This window comes from Peromyscus maniculatus, chromosome X (assembly GCF_049852395.1).
Source record: "Peromyscus maniculatus bairdii isolate BWxNUB_F1_BW_parent chromosome X, HU_Pman_BW_mat_3.1, whole genome shotgun sequence".
NCBI lineage: Eukaryota > Metazoa > Chordata > Mammalia > Rodentia > Cricetidae > Peromyscus > Peromyscus maniculatus.
Window position 1 is genome coordinate 78493092 of NC_134875.1, and position 10987 is coordinate 78504078.

The 10987-nt window shown below is 35.1% G+C and overlaps 1 long non-coding RNA gene across 1 annotated transcript in view; it reads right to left on the reverse strand.

The window, feature by feature from the left end:
- Window positions 1-10776, reverse strand: part of LOC143270842 (uncharacterized) — a 67620-nt gene extending 56844 nt beyond the window's left edge. Inside the window, exon 1 of the long non-coding RNA XR_013048054.1 lies at window positions 10611-10776. This is a non-coding gene — a long non-coding RNA (uncharacterized LOC143270842). The remainder of the gene's footprint in view (window positions 1-10610) is intronic.
- Window positions 10777-10987: the final 211 nt, after the last annotated feature.

A 10987-nucleotide genomic window follows, 5' to 3' on the forward strand; every position in this document is an offset into this window, starting at 1 on the left:
TGCTGTAACTGCCTCTTTGTTGTAGCCACCAATGTATTTTAAACTTGCCTTGAGTTTTAACTTTCTTTGTTCTGCTAAACTTCAGGAAATTGTTTCTGTGTTGGAACATACAATTTAACTTTTAATTTAATTTTTAATCTAAATCTGGGTTCCTGGGCCATGGTCACTCAAATTTGTCTCTAGAATAAACTCTCCCTTGACCCATTAAAATAACTTAATATTTAAAAAGATAAATAGAAAAAATAGACTATAAATCAAATCATAGAAATTTAGAATATATCAAAAATATTATCATAAATATTCTTTTAAATCATGAATTTTAAAAGTATAAGTATCTTTGTTGTAGAATATTATTTTAAGATGTGTTACTTTTTTATGCTGTGGGACATTTACTTTAATGATACAAAGATGTGTTGCATTCTTTTATGTTGCAATTGCTTAGCTCTGTGAAGCTCTGTTATTTTGCCTCTAAAACACCTGATGGTCTAATAAAGAGCTGAATGGCCCATAGTGAGGCAGGAGAGAGGATAGGCAGGACTGGGAGACAGAGAGAATAAATAGAAGGAGAAATCTGGGAGGAAAAGAAGAAGGAAGAGCAAGAGGGATCAAGGAGGTGGACATCAGGGGCCAGCCACTGTAGTAAGTAAGAGTGAAAGTAAGATATACAAACGTAAGAAAAGGAAAAAGCCCAGAGGGAAAAGGTAGATGGGATAATTTATAAAAAGCTTGCAAGAAATAAGCCAAGCTAAGGCCAGGTATTTATAATTAAGAATAAGCCTGCATGTGTGATTTATTTGGGAGCTGGGTGGTGAGCCATCCAAAAGAGCAAAAACAAATAATAACATATCTTCATAGATATTTTAAATATTGGTATCATATTTCAATAGGAACTCTCCTTAAGCAAAGTGAACATGTAAATAATACAAGGAAAACAGATGAATTTTTAAAACAGTAAGATCATACTACACACTCAGTATTTTTTCACAATAATTCAGAATTTTGGTGACATCTTTAAAGTCTTTTAAAATATGACTTAAATGGGGAAAATAAGTCAACTTAATCAATTTCCTTGGGATCCAATGAAAAGATATGTTAAAATGGATAGCACACAGTAGGGTCTACAAGACTCCTTAAATAATACAGCTTATGGCCACTGTTCTTGGTTCTGTTCCAGAATTTGAAGTTAAAATCACTATTGCTGAAGATACCACACTTCAGACAAAGAATTCAGTGGAATAAATTCGGAAATTCCCTCGAAACTGCCTTCTCCATCACTAGCTACCATAATATCCAAAGGTGCTGTGCAAGCTGCAGTTAGAGAAACAATCAATAGTCCTACCTAAATGGAAAGCCTAAAAATGATAACAATGACAAATAGAGTAAGGTGATAGTTCCACTTCTATCTTGGGATTTAACCAATAGCTTTCTAATTGGACTTTGGCCTGCCCAATAGGAAGGAATTCCTGTATGGTACCATTAACCTAGAAAACTACACATGACTAAAGGGGTCATAAATCTAAGAAGAGAACCTACTACCCCCATTTTCTTAAACCTATACAATTTCTAACATTACTCTATATAGATATGCAGCTCCACCTTCCCCAACCATAAAATTTTTAGCTTCAGAATTAACTTCAGTTCAGATATTTGGAAATAGACCAAAAAACTGAAGGAAAATATGGTAGAAAGAATAATAAAATTGATAAATCTGGTTCTATCATATATGAATGTTAAATGAGAGATAGAAGACTGCTTCTAGTAGAAAAATAACTCAGGATTCAGATACCCGCTAGTTTAGGAATGGCATAGTTGATGTTCTGATGACAGGCAGATAATTTAATATGTTGTGTTAACTGACCAATATTAATCATATCTGCATATAGGAAATTATATAACAGTTAAATTATATATAGCCAATGTGTAATTGGGGGACCAGAGTAAGTGGAGTATCTATCACATTAAACTGTGGTGATATTTTATCTGTGCTCTAATAAATAAAGCTTGCCTGGAGATCAGAGGAAAAAGCCAGCCATTATAAGTAAACACAAAAGTCATGCAATGTTAGCACATGCCTTTGATCCTATCACTTGGGAGGCGGGATCTGTCTGGATCTATGTGAGTTCAAGGCCACACTGGGAACAGGGCCAGGCGTGCTGCACATGCCTTAAATTCCAACACTAGTTAACCATGGAGGTCTGGAGGTCTGTACAGACAGACAGGAAGTGGCAGAGCTGGGAAGGAAGAGGAAGCGATGTAGCTGGACAGAGAGAGCAAATCAGATGGCAGAACAGCAAGGTCTCTAGGCATGGGTAGACAGGAAGTAGCTCTCTTTTGGAAGCTGCGGAGTTGGTGAGGTGAAGTTAGCATGTAGCTTTTCCTATTCCTCATTTTTGTGTTTGTGTTTGTTTCTTTTTTATTTTATATACAGGGGCATTACTAAAAATAATCAAATAATCTTGTGTCTTCCGTCAACATTAGTAGAACCACTAAAAGATGAATCACATTCTATATTCCAGATTTATCAGGCAGGTTGTAGTGTTTCAACGTGAAACTATGACTTATAAGTACACTTATGTAGCACAAACTGTTAGAAGGTTTTATTAATAAAAACAAACCCAGAGCCAGATATTGGGGTGAATGCTGAAAGATCAGAGAGACAGAACAAGCCACAGCTTCCTCACCTAACCAATTCCTCAGCTGATCCTGTTTCCTCAGACTGGAAGCCTCTGTGTCCTCATAAAGAATGAATCTCAGCTGAACTGTTGCTCAGAAGTCTAAAAGCTTAACCAACTCTAGCTCCTGGTCCTCACGCCTTATATACCCTTATGTTTTCTGCCATCACTTCCTGGGATTGAAGGCTCACTTCCTGGGATTAAAGGTGTGAGTCACTATGCCTGGCTGTTTCCAGTGTGGCTTTAAACTCACAGAAATCCAGATGGATCTCTGCCTCCAGAAGGCTAGGATTAAAGGTGTGAGTGCCACCATTTTCTGGCCTCTTTGTCTGTCTAGTGGCTGTTCTGTTCTCTGACCCCAGATAAGTTTATTAGCGTACACAATATTTTGGGGAATACAATATCACCACACACTTATCCCTTGCTTTTATGGTGATAAGAGCCCAATAAAGATTATCAATTGATGTAAGCACACCTTCCAGTGACATAGTTGAGATATTACTGTTAATTCAGCTAATTTTAGTTCTAACTCTTTTTGAGCTGTCCTCCTCTTTTACAGACCTCTAGTGAACCTTTTCTTCAAAACTAATCACATTGGCATCTAGACAAATACAGACTGATTTAATTAATGTGTCTTTTAGCGGCTCTGCCATGTGGATTGAGTAGATATTTTTGTTTGTTTCTCTTAACCTCAGCAAGTAAATTTGATCTTCAGAATTATTATATCTGACAAGTTAGTAGTCATTAATTCATCAATTTTCCAAAAAAAAATCTGTTTACTTATTTCATTTGTATGAGTGATTTGTTTGCATGTATCTCAGTTCATCAAGTATATGCAATGACCTTGGAAGACAGAAGAGGGTGGTGAATCCCCTGGAACTGAAGTTACAGATGTTGTTAGCCACCATGTGGGTGAAAGGAAATAGAATGCAGGTCCTCTGCAAGAGCAGCAAGTGCTCTTAATCACCGAGCCAGCTCTTCAGCCTACTATAAAATTTTTCTTAACTCAATTTTTTTTGAAAATTCAGATCCTATGTCTTCTTACATCAATATTCTTTAAATTTTTTGACTTCTGATTTCAAAATTATTTAGTAGTCCTATTATTTTAGAAGAGTGTAGCTGAAGTTTTCTCCAGTCCTGCCCAGCCCCACAGACCCTGCAGCCACTTGTAAAATAATCACTCAGAAGCTTATATTAATTAAAACTTCTCAGACATTAGCTCAGGCCTACCACTGACTAACTCTTACATTTAAACTCAGCTCATTTTTGTTAATCTATATGTTGCCACCTGTTCCGTAGCTTTACCTGAGTGCCATTACATGCTGCTTCCTGGATGGCAGGCTGGAGTCTGCCCAGACTTAGCCTTTCACTTCCCAGAATTCTCCTTGTCTGTTTATCATGCCTATACTTCCTTCCTGGCTACTAGCCAATCAGCATTTTATTTATCATCCAATCAGAGCAGCACATTCACAGCATACAGAACATCCCACAGCAAAAGAGAAAGTCTCAACTGAGTATACTGCATAAGGAGTCCTCTACTCAAAATACAACTGCCTAAAGAGTGGTTGTTTTTGCAGACTCAGCCACTCAGAGATATCAAAATGGCCACAACAGTGATCCAGGGAGAAGGGTTCATGTTTAGCCGACTGAAGAACTTGGCAGAGTCATCCATGTCATATTGGTTTTGTGGACATGAAAGACTGAAGGGCTCATAGAGTTTCCTACCACAGAATGCTGCTAAGGCTAATCAGCCTGTGACAGAGTAGGAGTATCTCAGGCAAGGAGGTCCTGAGCAACCACTGCTTGAAGCTGTGAAGATGAAGTTTAAGTGGCAGTGGAGATCCTGGGATGTTGAGGGACCACCTTAACTAAACAAGGCATAATCAATGACCATAATATGGGACCTGGAGTGAATAAAAAGTAGACAGTAAGCTGAATACTAGCTTTCATTGCTTTGCTTTTTGACAGTAGATGCAACATGAGCAGCTGATTCAAGCTTTTGCCTTCTTTATTCTTCCACCATAAATGACTACTCTCTCAAACTGGGAGCCAGTATCAATTCTTTCTTCCTTAATTGCTTTTAACAGCTATATTGTCACAACAACAAGCTACTAATACATATAGTTTGCCAAATTTAATGAAAATATAATTAAAATACATGTGACCACTTTTCTAATGATTGCTGACATGTTTTCTATCTTCTATTTCTTTTTGACTCTGCTTTTTTTAGTTGAGTTCAGGTATAGCAAAGTTGACAAAGAGGATTATCCATCGCATATACCAAAGCATGGAATATCTGGATCATATTATAGTCCTATTTTGATTTTTCTTTTCTTTTTTTTTTTATTTTGGTTTTTCGAGACAGGGTTTCTCTTGTGTAGCTTTGCGCCTTTCCTGGAACTCACTTGGTAGCCCAGGCTGGCCTCGAACTCACAGAGATCCGCCTGCCTCTGCCTCCCGAGTGCTGGGATTAAAGGCGTGCGCCACCACCGCCCAGCCTATTTTTATTTTTCTTAAGAACCTTATCTTTTCTATAGTTGCTATCTTAATTTACATTCCCACCAATGTAAATTAAGTTTTGAAGATTCTTTTATCTTTACTTCCTTACCATCATTTTTAAGTAATAGCTACTCTACACTTAATGTTTGTCTGTGTGTTGAGATGTAATCTCACTGTATTTTTATTTGAATTTATCAGATGGGTAAATATAGTAAATACTTACTCACACATCCACTGAGCATTTAGTTTTATTTTGTGAAGTGTATATTCGGATCACTTACCCAAGTAAAAATTGGATTGTTTGTTTTTTGTAGGTGTTTTTTTGACCTATTTATGTATTGTGGACATGAACTTTTTATCAGATGGCAAGTATTTTCTCCCATTCTTTAGGTTGTCTCTTCATTCTTTTTGTTTACTTTGTTTTAAATAAGCTTTTGGTTTGATATTATCTAATTTCTCAATTTATCTTTCATTTCTTATAGTTTTGGAGTTCAAAGAAAGATTTATCTTAGATAATATATTAAAATAGTTCCCATATGTTTTCCTCTAGTTGTTTCAGAGTTTCAAACCTTATATCAAAATTTTTGATCACAGTTGAGTGATCTTTTATTTTATTTTATTTTTTCCATTTTATTTATTTTTTATTTTTATTTAATTTTTTATTATTATTTTATTTTATTTTACAATACTATTCAGTTCTACATAACAGCCACAGATTCCCTTGTTCTCCCCCTCCCTGCCCCCCTCCTCTTCCCCCAGCCCACTACCCATTCCCACCTCCTCCAGAGCAAGACCTCCCCTGAGGACTGAGATTGACCTGATAGACTCAGTCCAGGCAGGTCCAGTCCCCTCCTCCCAGATTGAGCCAAGCGTCCCTGCATAAGACCTTCCTGAGTGATCTTTTATATAGGGTGAAGTTGTCTAAATTCAGCCTTCTACATGGGCATACCTGTTGTGGAATATTAGGTGAAGATGTGTTACCTTCATTTTTGCTGTGGAATATTTGTTTAATGATGTTTTGCATTCATTTATGTTGCATTTCTTTAACTCTGTGAAGTTGTATTATTTTGCCTGCCTAAAACATCTGATTGGTCTAATAAAGAGGTAAATGGCAAATAGCTAGGCAGGAGAAAGGATAGGTGAGGCTGGCATGAAGAGAGAATAAATAAAAGTAGAAGAGAAGAGGGAGGAGTGAGAAGAGGAGGAGAGGAGGACACCAGGGACCAGCCACCCAGTCACACAGCCAAACATAGAATAAGAAGGAAAGAAAAGATATATAGAAATAAAGAAAGGTAAAAGCCCAGAAGCAAAAGGTAGAAGGGATAATTTTAAGTTAACAGAAGCTAGATAGAAACAAGCCAAGCTAAGGCCAGATACTCATAAGTAAAAATAAGTCTCTGTGTATTTATTTGGGAGCTGGGTGATAGACCTCCAAAGAGTAAAGAAAACCGACTACATGTACCCATTTTGTTCCTAGAAATATTTTTGAAAAATAAAGAAATGTTTTTGAAGAGGATATCTTTTCTTAAAGTTAGACAGAATCTCCTTTAATGAGAAATGGTAGGTTAAATATATACATGGATTTGACTGAGTCATTTTGTTCTATCAGTTTGTCTGTATGTCTGTTTTTATACCAATATCATAATATGTTTGTCCTTTGAACCTGAAACATTATTGAAGACTATTATTTTATGAAATAATAATATCTGTTTATTAAATATAACTTATTGGTTTTATATTTGTATACATACTTCCCATTTATTTCTTAGATCCTTTATCTGTTAAATTCTCCAAGAGAAAATAGTAAAGTATTTACAGTTACAGTGAAATATTTTCAATTCAAACCAAAGTTCTTATACCTTGATAGGAACACATGACTCCTTAGATTTTAAAGTTACATACAACACGTTTCTATCCATTCTATATTATTTAATATTTTATTGACTTTTCTGTCTTTGTTACCAGTTTGATAATGTTTCTGTTTATTTCTGGCATAAAAGAAGTTCTACTTCACAAAGCACACTTATTATCTCCTGTAAGTTTAGAGAATACATGTATACAATGAACACAAAATTAAAAATCTAAACATATGTGCTAAAATTTAGATGTAAACCATAGAAAACTGAATGTACAGCTTTCAAAACCATGAGAATAAGAATAGAAACTATATCATCAAAACATATTCAAACATACCAGAAACTATAAATTCTACTGAAAAAAGGAAATCATGAAATTTTCAGATTAATGGATGGAGGCGGAAATAATAACTCTGAGTGAGATAACCCAGATCAAGAAAGACAGACATTGCATGTTCTTTATTTTATGTTGGTATTAGTCTAAATCTTTAGATACGTGTATTTAAATTGAAATACACATAGGTCAGGGAACTATTAAGAAGCAATGGGTAGGGAGGGCTTTCAAGGAAGGGGAGACAGAATGTAGCTGGTAAAATTTATAAAGGAGGAATGGGGGATATGTTTGTATAAACACACACATATATATACATATAATATATATATATATATATTTATCCATCTATCTACATCTATATCTATAATTATATATGCATATGTATGTATATATAGAGAGAGGGTTTAAATACAATTAATCTATAACAAGGGGGCATTGGTCCACCTAGACACTATATAATATCAAATAAAATATCTAGTGCTACGAATGGGACATGTCTATTAGAGTTGTTGCCAATTAGGAGCCCATAAATTCCAAAACATTACAAGTTATTCCCATTGCTCTTGATTGCCCTCCAGAATTTTATGATAAAGACTCTATTTCTGGAGAATTCACATACTTTAGTCAAAGAACATAGAAAATCAAGCTGTTACTAATCTGGAAGCTTAATGCTAGCTTTCATAGTGTAGGAAGGTGCAGTGTGCTACCAGAGGAGAAAAAAAGCATCAGTATTTCCTAGATCTGAACCCTGTAAGATAGTAATGACTACCATAGCAAAATATGCCCTTTGATGAAATAGTAACACAAATGTCAGGAGAGTAACCAATCACTTTCTGATTGGATTTAAGTCCCTCTCCACAAAATAAAACCAACACCCAGAACCAGTATTAGGTCAAGAAGCTATGGCTAGACCAGTCATAGGCCCTAGGGGAGAAACTGCCACTATCATTTTGCTAAATGGACAGAGTGTTGTTAAATTGAATCCTAATGACTTATCATTATACACACAAGTCAATACATTTCTTAACCTATATTCAAAAATCTTCTTTTCACATTAGATTGTGATTAGTACAGAAACCCACAACTGGCCACGGTACAATGAATAAGAGGCTGAAGAGTTCTCAGTCCTAAGGAGAACTTATAGACCACAACTTCCCCTGGCCAACCTTCAGGGATCATTGTAGAAGAATGGGTAGAAAAAGTATAAGATCCAGAGGCAATGATGATTGTAAGGAAAGATTATCTTCAGTACATGGCAGAGAAGCTGCACATATAAACAGACAGTGGTAGCAACCACATGGACAAAACCTGTGTAAGCCAAATCAGACAAAATTCTAGCATGGAGAGGAGATTTGGACACACCATCCCATTCCTGGCCATGGAACTACAGACAGTTGTTACCTGCTGAGAAATGAAGATATAGTTTTCTATGAGTGTAGCCCCTATAAAATCAACCATGCTCCACTGGAAAACCACACATTCAGGAATATTCAGATAGCTTAAAGTGATCTTGATGGGCTAAACAAAGGGTACAAAATTGGGTGTGTAGTGAATGGGAGTGAAACTGGCAAAAGTTGTGGAGGGGGTGATTATGATCAAAACATTTTATATGAAACTCTCAATAACTAATTTAAAAAGATGCCTTAATCTTGTGTCTCAACTTAAGAATATGATGTTGTAAATTAAGACATTATCCTATTTATTTCCAATATAAATGAGTTCCCTTACAAGAGTTAAGTTAAATAACTACAGTAATCCAACAATGTACTTTAGAGATTATTTCTCATAATATATTAACCATGAATGATGCTAGCTCTTGTATCCACAAATTAAGTAATAAAATACTGTGTCTTCATTGGAATCAAGAGCCAATCACACCACTACTTTTCAAACTCAGACATCAGTTAATCACTATGTATGTATTCATGAGTTCATGCAGTGTCAGAAGGAAGGAGCTGTGTTAAATACTTCTTACTCCATGCTAAACTCTTCTACCATTTTTACAAGAAATAACAAAAATCACTGCATCTAAAACCAAATGAAAATGGAGCCACAAACAATGTATTTATGTATTGTCAACCTGAAGGAGACTTTAAAACAAGAGGTAAATTATTACAAATGAAGAAAGTGATTGTTAAAAAAAATTAAAGACAGCCCAGAAAAAAAATAATGTTGGCAAAAAAGTCACATAAATACAACTCTTGCCAATATTTCATGACACAGAAATCAAATCTATAAAATTTTGGAAGCTGACTCATACATGAAAATGAACATGACATTTTACCAAGACATAGAAACTGTGTGCCTTCCAATATTGGTCATGTGACTTGAAAGAAAACACTGTTCAGAGTATTCACAATACAAATTTACAAATAAATGTGTTTATTTCTTAATATTTTAAAAACCAAATTCAAATGAAATATTTTCATTGTGCTATTCATTTCTGACAGAAAATAATTTTGATGTTTTGACAAAATTACATAAAGTCACAATCACATGTGTTTTGATTTTTAAGTACTTTTACAGTTTCAGCTCACATGGTTACTTTTATTAGCCTGCTATGGTACAAAGTAAAGAAGTCCTTTTCTTTTTTTGCTTTTTAGATGTCTTTAGAACTCACTTTTCAACAAAATAGTTACTCCATTGCAGTGTATAATTTTCAAGTATTTTCATTCATGGTCTTGCTTAATTTCCTCAATGACTGAGATACAATGGCTTTGAAGACAGTATTGTGCTATTTATGCTAGAGATAAGCAAGTTTATTTGGGCCCTAAAATAAATAACAAGTAAGTGTGAAGCCTGGGTTGAAATGCAGTTTTATATGAATCTAAATTTCGTGTGTGTCATTCTGTGATAACAATTCTAGAAAATAGAACTCTGTCTCCTAAATCTAGGCAATTTTTAATAATACATAGTATCTTTTAATATTATTAGAATCCAGTTACTCAAAGTTAATTCCCTTTTGAAATTGGAGAATAGACATTACAAGTCTCTTAAGTTAAAATTATTTTAAAATATTAAAAATAAATCTGTCAGTGTGCATTACAAAGTCCCCAATAGACAAACTGTAAGCACTCTGAGAGACATGATAAGAGGAACAGGGGTGGTCCTTGCTTTTTTATTAGAGGACTGAACAAAACAGATATGTAAGTGTAAATTTATAGACTTCAGAATTACTTTTGTAAGCATTCAGTGATAGAAACAGCAAACAAATAATGGTTCATAAAAATTACTCCAAGCTTAACTTACAACTCCAGGAGCAGCAGCAGCAGGGATGTGGCAGTGAGCATTGTGTGCAGAATGGCAGCAGCCTTGTTTCTTGCTTGTTCATGTTAGTTCTTAGGAAGTAGCTGGGTGGGGATTGTTGGCAATACCATCTATAAAACTAATTGCTTACATTCAGCTAATCAAAAGGAGACTCACCTCTGAAGACTAAAATATGTTTAGGAAGTGTCAGGAAAACAGTCTTTGAAATGGGATTTCCGTCAGTTCAGTTTTAGAATCACATTGGAAAATTCTCAAGAGCTGCCTTTCTTCTGGTTCCTGTCAAAATATCAACAATAGAGGAGTAAACAGTCCTGTAAAGCTATTCAGAAGAACATTGTAGAATCTCTGAAATGACTGTG